Source organism: Pseudophryne corroboree, chromosome 6 (genome assembly GCF_028390025.1).
Source record: "Pseudophryne corroboree isolate aPseCor3 chromosome 6, aPseCor3.hap2, whole genome shotgun sequence".
NCBI lineage: Eukaryota > Metazoa > Chordata > Amphibia > Anura > Myobatrachidae > Pseudophryne > Pseudophryne corroboree.
This window is the reverse complement of record NC_086449.1, coordinates 38,695,659-38,711,109: the sequence shown is the minus strand read 5'-3', so window position 1 is coordinate 38,711,109 and position 15,451 is coordinate 38,695,659. Positions and strand designations below refer to the sequence as shown.

The following is a 15,451-nucleotide window of genomic DNA, read 5'->3' as shown; positions in this document are numbered from 1 at the left end:
TCAAGAATTTGGTTATTGATAAGCAAACAAGCCCACATCTTTGCTTCCATAACCAAAGAATATGACTGTTTGTCTTTCCTTAAATGTAGTCATTATTCTTAGCAAAATAAGTAAGCTGAAAGGAAAAATTGATCAAAAAAATCAAATTACTTCTAAATGTCTTACAAAATAAAGTAATTGTTGGTGTTAGCACTTATGTAAAATTTTGAAGATGTAAGTTACCGGAATTGAAATGATGCAATATGAAACAAAACTTAATCATAAAGAAACCAAGAGTACAGAGTATGCTTCAATGTAAAGATATGGTGATGTCAAATTAACTGGGTATTTTTTGTATAAGTATTATGAGAAATGAGCAGAATGGGCATTTATTATGAAACTGTGCAGGTGATATAGTTATCCCTGTGAGCAAATATCACATTACAGAAGGTGGATGACAGACTTGGCAATTTGTTTCTTTTATGGTGTTTCATTTGGTAAATTTTATCTTCAAAATGGTAATTGACCCCGACGTGATTTGAACACGCAACCTTCTGATCTGGAGTCAGACGCGCTACCGTTGCGCCACGAGGTCATTTATGAGCAATGGTTTGTTTACTGATTGCGGTGCTTTAGACGATAAATATACTTTCTGTAAAAACTGAATCAAGAATTTGGTTATTGATAAGCAAACAAGCCCACATCTTTGCTTCCATAACCAAAGAATATGACTGTTTGTCTTTCCTTAAATGTAAAGTCATTATTCTTAGCAAAATAAGTAAGCTGAAAGGAAAAATTGATCAAAAAAATCAAATTACTTCTAAATGTCTTACAAAATAAAGTAATTGTTGGTGTTAGCACTTATGTAAAATTTTGAAGTTGTAAGTGACCGGAATTGAAATGATGCAATATGAAACAAAACTTAATCATAAAGAAACCAAGAGTACAGAGTATGCTTCAATGTCAAGATATGGTGATGTCCAATTAACTGGGTATTTTTTGTATAAGTATTATGAGAAATGAGCAGAATGGGCATTTATTATGAAACTGTGCAGGTGATATAGTTATACCTGTGAGCAAATATCACATTACAGAAGGTGGATGACAGACTTGGCAATTTGTTTCTTTTATGGTGTTTCATTTGGTAAATTTCATCTTCAAAATGGTAATTGACCCCGACGTGATTTGAACACGCAACCTTCTGATCTGGAGTCAGACGCGCTACCGTTGCACCACGAGGTCATTTATGATCAATAGTTTGTTTACTGATTGCGGTGCTTTAGACGATAAATATACTTTCTGTAAAAACTGAATCAAGAATTTGGTTATTGATAAGCAAACAAGCCCACATCTTTGCTTCCATAACCAAAGAATATGACTGTTTGTCTTTCCTTAAATGTAAAGTCATTATTCTTAGCAAAATAAGTAAGCTGAAAGGAAAAATTGATCAAAAAAATCAAATTACTTCTAAATGTCTTACAAAATAAAGTAATTGTTGGTGTTAGCACTTATGTAAAATTTTGAAGATGTAAGTTACCGGAATTGAAATGATGCAATATGAAACAAAACTTAATCATAAAGAAACCAAGAGTACAGAGTATGCTTCAATGTAAAGATATGGTGATGTCAAATTAACTGGGTATTTTTTGTATAAGTATTATGAGAAATTAGCAGAATGGGCATTTATTATGAAACTGTGCAGGTGATATAGTTATCCCTGTGAGCAAATATCACATTACAGAAGGTGGATGACAGACTTGGCAATTTGTTTCTTTTATGGTGTTTCATTTGGTAAATTTCATCTTCAAAATGGTAATTGACCCCGACGTGATTTGAACACGCAACCTTCTGATCTGGAGTCAGACGCGCTACCGTTGCGCCACGAGGTCATTTATGAGCAATGGTTTGTTTACTGATTGCGGTGCTTTAGACGATAAATATACTTTCTGTAAAAACTGAATCAAGAATTTGGTTATTGATAAGCAAACAAGCCCACTTCTTTGCTTCCATAACCAAAGAATATGACTGTTTGTCTTTCCTTAAATGTAAAGTCATTATTCTTAGCAAAATAAGTAAGCTGAAAGGAAAAATTGATCAAAAAAATCAAATTACTTCTAAATGTCTTACAAAATAAAGTAATTGTTGGTGTTAACACTTATGTAAAATTTTGAAGATGTAAGTTACCGGAATTGAAATGATGCAATATGAAACAAAACTTAATCATAAAGACACCAAGAGTACAGAGTATGCTTCAATGTCAAGATATGGTGATGTCAAATTAACTGGGTATTTTTTGTATAAGTAGTATGAGAAATGAACATTTATTATGAAACTGTGCAGGTGATATAGTTATCCCTGTGAGCAAATATCACATTACAGAAGGTGGATGACAGACTTGGCAATTTGTTTCTTTTATGGTGTTTCATTTGGTAAATTTCATCTTCAAAATGGTAATTGACCCCGACGTGATTTGAACACGCAACCTTTTGATCTGGAGTCAGACGCGCTACTGTTGCGCCACAAGGTCATTTATGAGCAATGGTTTGTTTACTGATTGCGGTGCTTTAGACGATAAATATACTTTCTGTAAAAACTGAATCAAGAATTTGGTTATTGATAAGCAAACAAGCCCACATCTTTGCTTCCATAACCAAAGAATATGACTGTTTGTCTTTCCTTAAATGTAGTCATTATTCTTAGCAAAATAAGTAAGCTGAAAGGAAAAATTGATCAAAAAAATCAAATTACTTCTAAATGTCTTACAAAATAAAGTAATTGTTGGTGTTAGCACTTATGTAAAATTTTGAAGTTGTAAGTGACCGGAATTGAAATGATGCAATATGAAACAAAACTTAATCATAAAGAAACCAAGAGTACAGAGTATGTTTCAATGTCAAGATATGGTGATGTCCAATTAACTGGGTATTTTTTGTATAAGTATTATGAGAAATGAGCATTTATTATGAAACTGTGCAGGTGATATAGTTATACCTGTGAGCAAATATCACATTACAGAAGGTGGATGACAGACTTGGCAATTTGTTTCTTTTATGGTGTTTCATTTGGTAAATTTCATCTTCGAAATGGTAATTGACCCCGACGTGATTTGAACACGCAACCTTCTGATCTGGAATTAGACGAGCTACCGTTGCGCCACGAGGTCATTTATGAGCAATAGTTTGTTTACTGATTGCGGTGCTTTAGACGATAAATATACTTTCTGTAAAAACTGAATCAAGAATTTGGTTATTGATAAGCAAACAAGCCCACATCTTTGCTTCCATATCCAAAGAATATGACTGTTTGTCTTTCCTTAAATGTAAAGTCATTATTCTTAGCAAAATAAGTAAGCTGAAAGGAAAAATTGATCAAAAAAATCAAATTACTTCTAAATGTCTTACAAAATAAAGTAATTGTTGGTGTTAGCACTTATGTAAAATTTTGAAGATGTAAGTTACCGGAATTGAAATGATGCAATATGAAACAAAACTTAATCATAAAGAAACCAAGAGTACAGAGTATGCTTCAATGTAAAGATATGGTGATGTCAAATTAACTGGGTATTTTTTGTATAAGTATTATGAGAAATGAGCAGAATGGGCATTTATTATGAAACTGTGCAGGTGATATAGTTATCCCTGTGAGCAAATATCACATTACAGAAGGTGGATGACAGACTTGGCAATTTGTTTCTTTTATGGTGTTTCATTTGGTAAATTTCATCTTCAAAATGGTAATTGACCCCGACGTGATTTGAACACGCAACCTTCTGATCTGGAGTCAGACGCGCTACCGTTGCGCCACGAGGTCATTTATGAGCAATGGTTTGTTTACTGATTGCGGTGCTTTAGACGATAAATATACTTTCTGTAAAAACTGAATCAAGAATTTGGTTATTGATAAGCAAACAAGCCCACATCTTTGCTTCCATAACCAAAGAATATGACTGTTTGTCTTTCCTTAAATGTAAAGTCATTATTCTTAGCAAAATAAGTAAGCTGAAAGGAAAAATTGATCAAAAAAATCAAATTACTTCTAAATGTCTTACAAAATAAAGTAATTGTTGGTGTTAGCACTTATGTAAAATTTTGAAGTTGTAAGTGACCGGAATTGAAATGATGCAATATGAAACAAAACTTAATCATAAAGAAACCAAGAGTACAGAATATGCTTCAATGTCAAGATATGGTGATGTCCAATTAACTGGGTATTTTTTGTATAAGTATTATGAGAAATGAGCAGAATGGGCATTTATTATGAAACTGTGCAGGTGATATAGTTATACCTGTGAGCAAATATCACATTACAGAAGGTGGATGACAGACTTGGCAATTTGTTTCTTTTATGGTGTTTCATTTGGTAAATTTCATCTTCAAAATGGTAATTGACCCCGACGTGATTTGAACACGCAACCTTCTGATCTGGAGTCAGACGCGCTACCGTTGCGCCACGAGGTCATTTATGATCAATAGTTTGTTTACTGATTGCGGTGCTTTAGACGATAAATATACTTTCTGTAAAAACTGAATCAAGAATTTGGTTATTGATAAGCAAACAAGCCCACATCTTTGCTTCCATAACCAAAGAATATGACTGTTTGTCTTTCCTTAAATGTAAAGTCATTATTCTTAGCAAAATAAGTAAGCTGAAAGGAAAAATTGATCAAAAAAATCAAATTACTTCTAAATGTCTTACAAAATAAAGTAATTGTTGGTGTTAACACTTATGTAAAATTTTGAAGATGTAAGTTACCGGAATTGAAATGATGCAATATGAAACAAAACTTAATCATAAAGAAACCAAGAGTACAGAGTATGCTTCAATGTCAAGATATGGTGATGTCAAATTAACTGGGTATTTTTTGTATAAGTAGTATGAGAAATGAACATTTATTATGAAACTGTGCAGGTGATATAGTTATCCCTGTGAGCAAATATCACATTACAGAAAGTGGATGACAGACTTGGCAATTTGTTTCTTTTATGGTGTTTCATTTGGTAAATTTCATCTTCAAAATGGTAATTGACCCCGACGTGATTTGAACACGCAACCTTCTGATCTGGAGTCAAACGCGCTACCGTTGCGCCACGAGGTCATTTATGAGCAATGGTTTGTTTACTGATTGCGGTGCTTTAGACGATAAATATACTTTCTGTAAAAACTGAATCAAGAATTTGGTTATTGATAAGCAAACAAGCCCACATCTTTGCTTCCATAACCAAAGAATATGACTGTTTGTCTTTCCTTAAATGTAAAGTCATTATTCTTAGCAAAATAAGTAAGCTGAAAGGAAAAATTGATCAAAAAAATCAAATTACTTCTAAATGTCTTACAAAATAAAGTAATTGTTGGTGTTAACACTTATGTAAAATTTTGAAGATGTAAGTTACCGGAATTGAAATGATGCAAAATGAAACAAAACTTAATCATAAAGAAACCAAGAGTACAGAGTATGCTTCAATGTCAAGATATGGTGATGTTAAATTAACTGGGTATTTTTTGTATAAGTAGTATGAGAAATGAGCAGAATGGGCATTTATTATGAAACTGTGCAGGTTATATAGTTATCCCTGTGAGCAAATATCACATTACAGAAGGTGGATGACAGACTTGGCAATTTGTTTCTTTTATGGTGTTTCATTTGGTAAATTTCATCTTCAAAATGGTAATTGACCCCGACGTGATTTGAACACGCAACCTTCTGATCTGGAGTCAGACGCGCTACCGTTGCGCCATGAGGTCATTTATGAGCAATGGTTTGTTTACTGATTGCGGTGCTTTAGACGATAAATATACTTTCTGTAAAAACTGAATCAAGAATTTGATTATTGATAAACAAACAAGCCAACATCTTTGCTTCCATAACCAAAGAATATGACTGTTTGTCTTTCCTTAAATGTAAAGTTATTATTCTTAGCAAAATAAGTAAGCTGAAAGGAAAAATTGATCAAAAAAATCAAATTACTTCTAAATGTCTTACAAAATAAAGTAATTGTTGGTGTTAGCACTTATGTAAAATTTTGAAGATGTAAGTTACCGGAATTGAAATGATGCAATATGAAACAAAACTTAATCATAAAGAAACCAAGAGTACAGAGTATGCTTCAATGTCAAGATATGGTGATGTCCAATTAACTGGGTATTTTTTGTATAAGTATTATGAGAAATGAGCAGAATGGGCATTTATTATGAAACTGTGCAGGTGATATAGTTATCCCTGTGAGCAAATATCACATTACAGAAGGTGGATGACAGACTTGGCAATTTGTTTCTTTTATGGTGTTTCATTTGGTAAATTTCATCTTCAAAATGGTAATTGACCCCGACGTGATTTGAACACGCAACCTTCTGATCTGGAGTCAGACGCGCTACCGTTGCGCCACGAGGTCATTTATGAGCAATGGTTTGTTTACTGATTGCGGTGCTTTAGACGATAAATATACTTTCTGTAAAAACTGAATCAAGAATTTGGTTATTGATAAGCAAACAAGCCCACATCTTTGCTTCCATAACCAAAGAATATGACTGTTTGTCTTTCCTTAAATGTAAAGTCATTATTCTTAGCAAAATAAGTAAGCTGAAAGGAAAAATTGATCAAAAAAATCAAATTACTTCTAAATGTCTTACAAAATAAAGTAATTGTTGATGTTAGCACTTATGTAAAATTTTGAAGTTGTAAGTGACCGGAATTGAAATGATGCAATATGAAACAAAACTTAATCATAAAGAAACCAAGAGTACAGAGTATGCTTCAATGTCAAGATATGGTGATGTCCAATTAACTGGGTATTTTTTGTATAAGTATTATGAGAAATGAGCAGAATGGGCATTTATTATGAAACTGTGCAGGTGATATAGTTATACCTGTGAGCAAATATCACATTACAGAAGGTGGATGACAGACTTGGCAATTTGTTTCTTTTATGGTGTTTCATTTGGTAAATTTCATCTTCGAAATGGTAATTGACCCCGACGTGATTTGAACACGCAACCTTCTGATCTGGAATTAGACGAGCTACCGTTGCGCCACGAGGTCATTTATGAGCAATAGTTTGTTTACTGATTGCGGTGCTTTAGACGATAAATATACTTTCTGTAAAAACTGAATCAAGAATTTGGTTATTGATAAGCAAACAAGCCCACATCTTTGCTTCCATATCCAAAGAATATGACTGTTTGTCTTTCCTTAAATGTAAAGTCATTATTCTTAGCAAAATAAGTAAGCTGAAAGGAAAAATTGATCAAAAAAATCAAATTACTTCTAAATGTCTTACAAAATAAAGTAATTGTTGGTGTTAGCACTTATGTAAAATTTTGAAGATGTAAGTTACCGGAATTGAAATGATGCAATATGAAACAAAACTTAATCATAAAGAAACCAAGAGTACAGAGTATGCTTCAATGTAAAGATATGGTGATGTCAAATTAACTGGGTATTTTTTGTATAAGTATTATGAGAAATGAGCAGAATGGGCATTTATTATGAAACTGTGCAGGTGATATAGTTATCCCTGTGAGCAAATATCACATTACAGAAGGTGGATGACAGACTTGGCAATTTGTTTCTTTTATGGTGTTTCATTTGGTAAATTTCATCTTCAAAATGGTAATTGACCCCGACGTGATTTGAACACGCAACCTTCTGATCTGGAGTCAGACGCGCTACCGTTGCGCCACGAGGTCATTTATGAGCAATGGTTTGTTTACTGATTGCGGTGCTTTAGACGATAAATATACTTTCTGTAAAAACTGAATCAAGAATTTGGTTATTGATAAGCAAACAAGCCCACATCTTTGCTTCCATAACCAAAGAATATGACTGTTTGTCTTTCCTTAAATGTAAAGTCATTATTCTTAGCAAAATAAGTAAGCTGAAAGGAAAAATTGATCAAAAAAATCAAATTACTTCTAAATGTCTTACAAAATAAAGTAATTGTTGGTGTTAGCACTTATGTAAAATTTTGAAGTTGTAAGTGACCGGAATTGAAATGATGCAATATGAAACAAAACTTAATCATAAAGAAACCAAGAGTACAGAATATGCTTCAATGTCAAGATATGGTGATGTCCAATTAACTGGGTATTTTTTGTATAAGTATTATGAGAAATGAGCAGAATGGGCATTTATTATGAAACTGTGCAGGTGATATAGTTATACCTGTGAGCAAATATCACATTACAGAAGGTGGATGACAGACTTGGCAATTTGTTTCTTTTATGGTGTTTCATTTGGTAAATTTCATCTTCAAAATGGTAATTGACCCCGACGTGATTTGAACACGCAACCTTCTGATCTGGAGTCAGACGCGCTACCGTTGCGCCACGAGGTCATTTATGATCAATAGTTTGTTTACTGATTGCGGTGCTTTAGACGATAAATATACTTTCTGTAAAAACTGAATCAAGAATTTGGTTATTGATAAGCAAACAAGCCCACATCTTTGCTTCCATAACCAAAGAATATGACTGTTTGTCTTTCCTTAAATGTAAAGTCATTATTCTTAGCAAAATAAGTAAGCTGAAAGGAAAAATTGATCAAAAAAATCAAATTACTTCTAAATGTCTTACAAAATAAAGTAATTGTTGGTGTTAACACTTATGTAAAATTTTGAAGATGTAAGTTACCGGAATTGAAATGATGCAATATGAAACAAAACTTAATCATAAAGAAACCAAGAGTACAGAGTATGCTTCAATGTCAAGATATGGTGATGTCAAATTAACTGGGTATTTTTTGTATAAGTAGTATGAGAAATGAACATTTATTATGAAACTGTGCAGGTGATATAGTTATCCCTGTGAGCAAATATCACATTACAGAAAGTGGATGACAGACTTGGCAATTTGTTTCTTTTATGGTGTTTCATTTGGTAAATTTCATCTTCAAAATGGTAATTGACCCCGACGTGATTTGAACACGCAACCTTCTGATCTGGAGTCAAACGCGCTACCGTTGCGCCACGAGGTCATTTATGAGCAATGGTTTGTTTACTGATTGCGGTGCTTTAGACGATAAATATACTTTCTGTAAAAACTGAATCAAGAATTTGGTTATTGATAAGCAAACAAGCCCACATCTTTGCTTCCATAACCAAAGAATATGACTGTTTGTCTTTCCTTAAATGTAAAGTCATTATTCTTAGCAAAATAAGTAAGCTGAAAGGAAAAATTGATCAAAAAAATCAAATTACTTCTAAATGTCTTACAAAATAAAGTAATTGTTGGTGTTAACACTTATGTAAAATTTTGAAGATGTAAGTTACCGGAATTGAAATGATGCAAAATGAAACAAAACTTAATCATAAAGAAACCAAGAGTACAGAGTATGCTTCAATGTCAAGATATGGTGATGTTAAATTAACTGGGTATTTTTTGTATAAGTAGTATGAGAAATGAGCAGAATGGGCATTTATTATGAAACTGTGCAGGTTATATAGTTATCCCTGTGAGCAAATATCACATTACAGAAGGTGGATGACAGACTTGGCAATTTGTTTCTTTTATGGTGTTTCATTTGGTAAATTTCATCTTCAAAATGGTAATTGACCCCGACGTGATTTGAACACGCAACCTTCTGATCTGGAGTCAAACGCGCTACCGTTGCGCCACGAGGTCATTTATGAGCAATGGTTTGTTTACTGATTGCGGTGCTTTAGACGATAAATATACTTTCTGTAAAAACTGAATCAAGAATTTGGTTATTGATAAGCAAACAAGCCCACATCTTTGCTTCCATAACCAAAGAATATGACTGTTTGTCTTTCCTTAAATGTAAAGTCATCATTCTTAGCAAAATAAGTAAGCTGAAAGGAAAAATTGATCAAAAAAATCAAATTACTTCTAAATGTCTTACAAAATAAAGTAATTGTTGGTGTTAACACTTATGTAAAATTTTGAAGATGTAAGTTACCGGAATTGAAATGATGCAAAAGGAAACAAAACTTAATCATAAAGAAACCAAGAGTACAGAGTATGCTTCAATGTCAAGATATGGTGATGTTAAATTAACTGGGTATTTTTTGTATAAGTAGTATGAGAAATGAGCAGAATGGGCATTTATTATGAAACTGTGCAGGTGATATAGTTATCCCTGTGAGCAAATATCACATTACAGAAGGTGGATGACAGACTTGGCAATTTGTTTCTTTTATGGTGTTTCATTTGGTAAATTTCATCTTCAAAATGGTAATTGACCCCGACGTGATTTGAACACGCAACCTTCTGATCTGGAGTCAGACGCGCTACCGTTGCGCCATGAGGTCATTTATGAGCAATGGTTTGTTTACTGATTGCGGTGCTTTAGACGATAAATATACTTTCTGTAAAAACTGAATCAAGAATTTGATTATTGATAAACAAACAAGCCAACATCTTTGCTTCCATAACCAAAGAATATGACTGTTTGTCTTTCCTTAAATGTAAAGTTATTATTCTTAGCAAAATAAGTAAGCTGAAAGGAAAAATTGATCAAAAAAATCAAATTACTTCTAAATGTCTTACAAAATAAAGTAATTGTTGGTGTTAGCACTTATGTAAAATTTTGAAGATGTAAGTTACCGGAATTGAAATGATGCAATATGAAACAAAACTTAATCATAAAGAAACCAAGAGTACAGAGTATGCTTCAATGTCAAGATATGGTGATGTCCAATTAACTGGGTATTTTTTGTATAAGTATTATGAGAAATGAGCAGAATGGGCATTTATTATGAAACTGTGCAGGTGATATAGTTATCCCTGTGAGCAAATATCACATTACAGAAGGTGGATGACAGACTTGGCAATTTGTTTCTTTTATGGTGTTTCATTTGGTAAATTTCATCTTCAAAATGGTAATTGACCCCGACGTGATTTGAACACGCAACCTTCTGATCTGGAGTCAGACGCGCTACCGTTGCGCCACGAGGTCATTTATGAGCAATGGTTTGTTTACTGATTGCGGTGCTTTAGACGATAAATATACTTTCTGTAAAAACTGAATCAAGAATTTGGTTATTGATAAGCAAACAAGCCCACATCTTTGCTTCCATAACCAAAGAATATGACTGTTTGTCTTTCCTTAAATGTAAAGTCATTATTCTTAGCAAAATAAGTAAGCTGAAAGGAAAAATTGATCAAAAAAATCAAATTACTTCTAAATGTCTTACAAAATAAAGTAATTGTTGGTGTTAGCACTTATGTAAAATTTTGAAGTTGTAAGTGACCGGAATTGAAATGATGCAATATGAAACAAAACTTAATCATAAAGAAACCAAGAGTACAGAGTATGCTTCAATGTCAAGATATGGTGATGTCAAATTAACTGGGTATTTTTTGTATAAGTATTATGAGAAATGAGCAGAATGGGCATTTATTATGAAACTGTGCAGGTGATATAGTTATCCCTGTGAGCAAATATCACATTACAGAAGGTGGATGACAGACTTGGCAATTTGTTTCTTTTATGGTGTTTCATTTGGTAAATTTCATCTTCAAAATGGTAATTGACCCCGACGTGATTTGAACACGCAACCTTCTGATCTGGAGTCAGACGCGCTACCGTTGCGCCACGAGGTCATTTATGAGCAATGGTTTGTTTACTGATTGCGGTGCTTTAGACGATAAATATACTTTCTGTAAAAACTGAATCAAGAATTTGGTTATTGATAAGCAAACAAGCCCACATCTTTGCTTCCATAACCAAAGAATATGACTGTTTGTCTTTCCTTAAATGTAAAGTCATTATTCTTAGCAAAATAAGTAAGCTGAAAGGAAAAATTGATCAAAAAAATCAAATTACTTCTAAATGTCTTACAAAATTAAGTAATTGTTGGTGTTAGCACTTATGTAAAATTTTGAAGTTGTAAGTGACCGGAATTGAAATGATGCAATATGAAACAAAACTTAATCATAAAGAAACCAAGAGTACAGAGTATGCTTCAATGTCAAGATATGGTGATGTCAAATTAACTGGGTATTTTTTGTATAAGTATTATGAGAAATGAGCAGAATGGGCATTTATTATGAAACTGTGCAGGTGATATAGTTATCCCTGTGAGCAAATATCACATTACAGAAGGTGGATGACAGACTTGGCAATTTGTTTCTTTTATGGTGTTTCATTTGGTAAATTTCATCTTCAAAATAGTAATTGACCCCGACGTGATTTGAACACGCAACCTTCTGATCTGGAGTCAGACGCGCTACCGTTGCGCCACGAGGTCATTTATGAGCAATGGTTTGTTTACTGATTGCAGTGCTTTAGATGATAAATATACTTTCTGTAAAAACTGAATCAAGAATTTGGTTATTGATAAGCAAACAAGCCCACATCTTTGCTTCCATAACCAAAGAATATGACTGTTTGTCTTTCCTTAAATGTAGTCATTATTCTTAGCAAAATAAGTAAGCTGAAAGGAAAAATTGATCAAAAAAATCAAATTACTTCTAAATGTCTTACAAAATAAAGTAATTGTTCGTGTTAGCACTTATGTAAAATTTTGAAGTTGTAAGTGACCGGAATTGAAATGATGCAATATGAAACAAAACTTAATCATAAAGAAACCAAGAGTACAGAGTATGCTTCAATGTCAAGATATGGTGATGTCAAATTAACTGGGTATTTTTTGTATAAGTATTATGAGAAATTAGCATTTATTATGAAACTGTGCAGGTGATATAGTTATACCTGTGAGCAAATATCACATTACAGAAGGTGGATGACAGACTTGGCAATTTGTTTCTTTTATGGTGTTTCATTTGGTAAATTTCATCTTCAAAATGGTAATTGACCCCGACGTGATTTGAACACGCAACCTTCTGATCTGGAGTCAGACGCGCTACCGTTGCGCCACGAGGTCATTTTTGAGCAATAGTTTGTTTACTGATTGCGGTGCTTTAGACGATAAATATACTTTCTGTAAAAACTGAATCAAGAATTTGGTTATTGATAAGCAAACAAGCCCACATCTTTGCTTCCATAACCAAAGAATATGACTGTTTGTCTTTCCTTAAATGTAAAGTCATTATTCTTAGCAAAATAAGTAAGCTGAAAGGAAAAATTGATCAAAAAAATCAAATTACTTCTAAATGTCTTACAAAATAAAGTAATTGTTGGTGTTAGCACTTATGTAAAATTTTGAAGATGTAAGTTACCGGAATTGAAATGATGCAATATGAAACAAAACTTAATCATAAAGAAACCAAGAGTACAGAGTATGCTTCAATGTCAAGATATGGTGATGTCAAATTAACTGGGTATTTTTTGTATAAGTATTATGAGAAATGAGCAGAATGGGCATTTATTATGAAACTGTGCAGGTGATATAGTTATCCCTGTGAGCAAATATCACATTACAGAAGGTGGATGACAGACTTGGCAATTTGTTTCTTTTATGGTGTTTCATTTGGTAAATTTCATCTTCAAAATGGTAATTGACCCCGACGTGATTTGAACACGCAACCTTCTGATCTGGAGTCAGACGCGCTACCGTTGCACCACGAGGTCATTTATGAGCAATGGTTTGTTGACTGATTGCGGTGCTTTAGACGATAAATATACTTTCTGTAAAAACTGAATCAAGAATTTGGTTATTGATAAGCAAACAAGCCCACATCTTTGCTTCCATAACCAAAGAATATGACTGTTTGTCTTTTCCTTAAATGTAGTCATTATTCTTAGCAAAATAAGTAAGCTGAAAGGAAAAATTGATCAAAAAATTCAAATTACTTCTAAATGTCTTACAAAATAAAGTAATTGTTGGTGTTAGCACTTATGTAAAATTTTGAAGTTGTAAGTGACCGGAATTGAAATGATGCAATATGAAACAAAACCTAATCATAAAGAAACCAAGAGTACAGAGTATGCTTCAATGTCAAGATATGGTGATGTCCAATTAACTGGGTATTTTTTGTATAAGTAATATGAGAAATGAGCAGAATGGGCATTTATTATGAAACTGTGCAGGTGATATAGTTATCCCTGTGAGCAAATATCACATTACAGAAGGTGGATGACAGACTTGGTAATTTGTTTCTTTTATGGTGTTTCATTTGGTAAATTTCATCTTCAAAATGGTAATTGATCCCGACGTGATTTGAACACGCAACCTTCTGATCTGGAGTCAGATGCGCTACCGTTGCGCCACAAGGTCATTTATGAGCAATGTTTTGTTTACTGATTGCGGTGCTTTAGACGATAAATATACTTTCTGTAAAAACTGAATCAAGAATTTGGTTATTGATAAGCAAACAAGCCCACATCTTTGCTTCCATAACCAAAGAATATGACTGTTTGTCTTTCCTTAAATGTAAAGTCATTATTCTTAGCAAAATAAGTAAGCTGAAAGGAAAAATTGATCAAAAAAATCAAATTACTTCTAAATGTCTTACAAAATAAAGTAATTGTTGGTGTTAGCACTTATGTAAAATTTTGAAGATGTAAGTTACCGGAATTGAAATGATGCAATATGAAACAAAACTTAATCATAAAGAAACCAAGAGTACAGAGTATACTTCAATGTCAAGATATGGTGATGTCAAATTAACTGGGTATTTTTTGTATAAGTATTATGAGAAATGAGCATTTATTATGAAACTGTGCAGGTGATATAGTTATCCCTGTGAGCAAATATCACATTACAGAAGGTGGATGACAGACTTGGTAATTTGTTTCTTTTATGGTGTTTCATTTGGTAAATTTCATCTTCAAAATGGTAATTGATCCCGACGTGATTTAAACACGCAACCTTCTGATCTGGAGTCAGACGCGCTACCGTTGCACCACAAGGTCATTTATGAGCAATGTTTTGTTTACTGATTGCGGTGCTTTAGACGATAAATATACTTTCTGTAAAAACTGAATCAAGAATTTGGTTATTGATAAGCAAACAAGCCCACATCTTTGCTTCCATAACCAAAGAATATGACTGTTTGTCTTTCCTTAAATGTAAAGTAATTATTCTTAGCAAAATAAGTAAGCTGAAAGGAAAAATTGATCAAAAAAATCAAATTACTTCTAAATGTCTTACAAAATAAAGTAATTGTTGGTGTTAGCACTTATGTAAAATTTTGAAGATGTAAGTTACCGGAATTGAAATGATGCAATATGAAACAAAACTTAATCATAAAGAAACCAAGAGTACAGAGTATGCTTCAATGTCAAGATATGGTGATGTCAAATTAACTGGGTATTTTTTGTATAAGTATTATGAGAAATGAGCAGAATGGGCATTTATTATGAAACTGTGCAGGTGATATAGTTATCCCTGTGAGCAAATATCACATTACAGAAGGTGGATGACAGACTTGGCAATTTGTTTCTTTTATGGTGTTTCATTTGGTAAATTTCATCTTCAAAATGGTAATTGACCCCGACGTGATTTGAACACGCAACCTTCTGATCTGGAGTCAGACGCGCTACCGTTGCGCCACGAGGTCATTTATGAGCAATGGTTTGTTTACTGATTGCGGTGCTTTAGACGATAAATATACT

The 15,451-nt window shown here is 33.0% G+C and overlaps 23 non-coding genes across 23 annotated transcripts; all 23 read right to left on the bottom strand.

The window, feature by feature from the left end:
- Positions 1-502: 502 nt before the first annotated feature.
- On the bottom strand, positions 503-574 carry TRNAW-CCA (transfer RNA tryptophan (anticodon CCA)). Its single transcript has one exon. It is a non-coding gene; the product is annotated as a tRNA-Trp (tRNA).
- Positions 575-1,149: 575 nt separating this feature from the next.
- TRNAW-CCA (transfer RNA tryptophan (anticodon CCA)) lies at positions 1,150-1,221 on the bottom strand. Its single transcript has one exon. It is a non-coding gene; the product is annotated as a tRNA-Trp (tRNA).
- Positions 1,222-1,796: 575 nt separating this feature from the next.
- On the bottom strand, positions 1,797-1,868 carry TRNAW-CCA (transfer RNA tryptophan (anticodon CCA)). The gene has a single exon. It is a non-coding gene; the product is annotated as a tRNA-Trp (tRNA).
- Positions 1,869-2,434: 566 nt separating this feature from the next.
- TRNAW-CCA (transfer RNA tryptophan (anticodon CCA)) lies at positions 2,435-2,506 on the bottom strand. The gene has a single exon. It is a non-coding gene; the product is annotated as a tRNA-Trp (tRNA).
- Positions 2,507-3,070: 564 nt separating this feature from the next.
- On the bottom strand, positions 3,071-3,142 carry TRNAW-CCA (transfer RNA tryptophan (anticodon CCA)). Its single transcript has one exon. It is a non-coding gene; the product is annotated as a tRNA-Trp (tRNA).
- A 575-nt stretch (positions 3,143-3,717) lies between these two features.
- Positions 3,718-3,789, bottom strand: TRNAW-CCA (transfer RNA tryptophan (anticodon CCA)). The gene has a single exon. It is a non-coding gene; the product is annotated as a tRNA-Trp (tRNA).
- A 575-nt stretch (positions 3,790-4,364) lies between these two features.
- Positions 4,365-4,436, bottom strand: TRNAW-CCA (transfer RNA tryptophan (anticodon CCA)). The gene has a single exon. It is a non-coding gene; the product is annotated as a tRNA-Trp (tRNA).
- A 566-nt stretch (positions 4,437-5,002) lies between these two features.
- Positions 5,003-5,074, bottom strand: TRNAW-CCA (transfer RNA tryptophan (anticodon CCA)). The gene has a single exon. It is a non-coding gene; the product is annotated as a tRNA-Trp (tRNA).
- A 575-nt stretch (positions 5,075-5,649) lies between these two features.
- On the bottom strand, positions 5,650-5,721 carry TRNAW-CCA (transfer RNA tryptophan (anticodon CCA)). Its single transcript has one exon. It is a non-coding gene; the product is annotated as a tRNA-Trp (tRNA).
- A 575-nt stretch (positions 5,722-6,296) lies between these two features.
- Positions 6,297-6,368, bottom strand: TRNAW-CCA (transfer RNA tryptophan (anticodon CCA)). Its single transcript has one exon. It is a non-coding gene; the product is annotated as a tRNA-Trp (tRNA).
- A 575-nt stretch (positions 6,369-6,943) lies between these two features.
- On the bottom strand, positions 6,944-7,015 carry TRNAW-CCA (transfer RNA tryptophan (anticodon CCA)). The gene has a single exon. It is a non-coding gene; the product is annotated as a tRNA-Trp (tRNA).
- Positions 7,016-7,590: 575 nt separating this feature from the next.
- Positions 7,591-7,662, bottom strand: TRNAW-CCA (transfer RNA tryptophan (anticodon CCA)). Its single transcript has one exon. It is a non-coding gene; the product is annotated as a tRNA-Trp (tRNA).
- A 575-nt stretch (positions 7,663-8,237) lies between these two features.
- TRNAW-CCA (transfer RNA tryptophan (anticodon CCA)) lies at positions 8,238-8,309 on the bottom strand. The gene has a single exon. It is a non-coding gene; the product is annotated as a tRNA-Trp (tRNA).
- Positions 8,310-8,875: 566 nt separating this feature from the next.
- On the bottom strand, positions 8,876-8,947 carry TRNAW-CCA (transfer RNA tryptophan (anticodon CCA)). Its single transcript has one exon. It is a non-coding gene; the product is annotated as a tRNA-Trp (tRNA).
- Positions 8,948-9,522: 575 nt separating this feature from the next.
- On the bottom strand, positions 9,523-9,594 carry TRNAW-CCA (transfer RNA tryptophan (anticodon CCA)). Its single transcript has one exon. It is a non-coding gene; the product is annotated as a tRNA-Trp (tRNA).
- Positions 9,595-10,169: 575 nt separating this feature from the next.
- TRNAW-CCA (transfer RNA tryptophan (anticodon CCA)) lies at positions 10,170-10,241 on the bottom strand. The gene has a single exon. It is a non-coding gene; the product is annotated as a tRNA-Trp (tRNA).
- Positions 10,242-10,816: 575 nt separating this feature from the next.
- Positions 10,817-10,888, bottom strand: TRNAW-CCA (transfer RNA tryptophan (anticodon CCA)). Its single transcript has one exon. It is a non-coding gene; the product is annotated as a tRNA-Trp (tRNA).
- A 575-nt stretch (positions 10,889-11,463) lies between these two features.
- On the bottom strand, positions 11,464-11,535 carry TRNAW-CCA (transfer RNA tryptophan (anticodon CCA)). Its single transcript has one exon. It is a non-coding gene; the product is annotated as a tRNA-Trp (tRNA).
- Positions 11,536-12,110: 575 nt separating this feature from the next.
- TRNAW-CCA (transfer RNA tryptophan (anticodon CCA)) lies at positions 12,111-12,182 on the bottom strand. The gene has a single exon. It is a non-coding gene; the product is annotated as a tRNA-Trp (tRNA).
- A 564-nt stretch (positions 12,183-12,746) lies between these two features.
- On the bottom strand, positions 12,747-12,818 carry TRNAW-CCA (transfer RNA tryptophan (anticodon CCA)). The gene has a single exon. It is a non-coding gene; the product is annotated as a tRNA-Trp (tRNA).
- Positions 12,819-13,393: 575 nt separating this feature from the next.
- Positions 13,394-13,465, bottom strand: TRNAW-CCA (transfer RNA tryptophan (anticodon CCA)). The gene has a single exon. It is a non-coding gene; the product is annotated as a tRNA-Trp (tRNA).
- Positions 13,466-14,039: 574 nt separating this feature from the next.
- TRNAW-CCA (transfer RNA tryptophan (anticodon CCA)) lies at positions 14,040-14,111 on the bottom strand. Its single transcript has one exon. It is a non-coding gene; the product is annotated as a tRNA-Trp (tRNA).
- Positions 14,112-15,324: 1,213 nt separating this feature from the next.
- On the bottom strand, positions 15,325-15,396 carry TRNAW-CCA (transfer RNA tryptophan (anticodon CCA)). Its single transcript has one exon. It is a non-coding gene; the product is annotated as a tRNA-Trp (tRNA).
- Between the last annotated feature and the right edge of the window lie 55 nt (positions 15,397-15,451).